This window comes from Hydra vulgaris, chromosome 14, assembly GCF_038396675.1.
Source record: "Hydra vulgaris chromosome 14, alternate assembly HydraT2T_AEP".
Classification (NCBI taxonomy): domain Eukaryota; kingdom Metazoa; phylum Cnidaria; class Hydrozoa; order Anthoathecata; family Hydridae; genus Hydra; species Hydra vulgaris.
In genome coordinates, this window is record NC_088933.1 from 43,275,021 (window position 1) to 43,275,808 (window position 788).

General features: G+C 42.3%; 1 non-coding gene across 1 annotated transcript; it reads left to right on the forward strand.

Moving 5' to 3' along the window:
* The first annotated feature begins 341 nt into the window (after positions 1–341).
* Positions 342–496, forward strand: LOC136091259 (5.8S ribosomal RNA). Its single transcript, XR_010643843.1, has one exon. It is a non-coding gene; the product is annotated as a 5.8S ribosomal RNA (ribosomal RNA).
* The last annotated feature ends 292 nt before the right edge of the window (positions 497–788 follow it).

Genomic DNA, 788 nt, shown 5'->3' on the forward strand with positions numbered 1-788 from the left:
TCAAGGACTATGTTTTGATGGGAGGAAAAATATGTAAACAGACTACTGCAGTGGAGGATTTGTCTCTTACACTTCAACGTTTTGCCATTCCGGCATTTATTTCCAATTGTAGACGGAGAAACGAATGGCTCAAAATCATTTAGCGGTTCGATTGGCGCACAACTTAATAAGTGTGAGAAATTACCAGTGGTAAAACTTGTCAGTGTCCATTGTGAAATTCCAGAAATTGACCGCAAAATTTTAAGCAAAGATCAGCAGTTTTTGTTGGATATAAGTTTTTCTCCGACCCAAGAGAAAGAAAGACGGTTACACAAAAAAGAAAAAAAATGAATGTCAGTGACAACTTTTAACGGTGGATCTCTAGGCTCGTGCATCGATGAAGAACGTAGCCAGTTGCGATAAGTAGTGTGAATTGCAGAATTCAGTGAATCATCGAATCTTCGAACGCAAATTGCGCTCACTGGAGTTCCCAGTGAGCATGCCTGTCTGAGCGTCGTGTTAAAAGTCTAACACGCTTAGGCGTGGAAGCTTGAGGGAGGCCACGTTACCGAAAGGTGCGTGCCTTCTCGTGTGTCTGAACCCGATAAAAAGTTGCAGTGATAAAAAACGGTGGGGCGACTTCGTTCGTTGTTTTTTTTTGTACTTCTCTTTTTACGGAAGGCTCAACTTGCTTTTGTCCTTTCGTTGCCTAAGGAGTGTGCAATTAAGATAACAAAAGCGTCGGTGGAAGTCGCCTTAACAAGCTTTTTTGCCAGATGGGTTTGTTTTGTGGTGGCTATGCAAAAGCG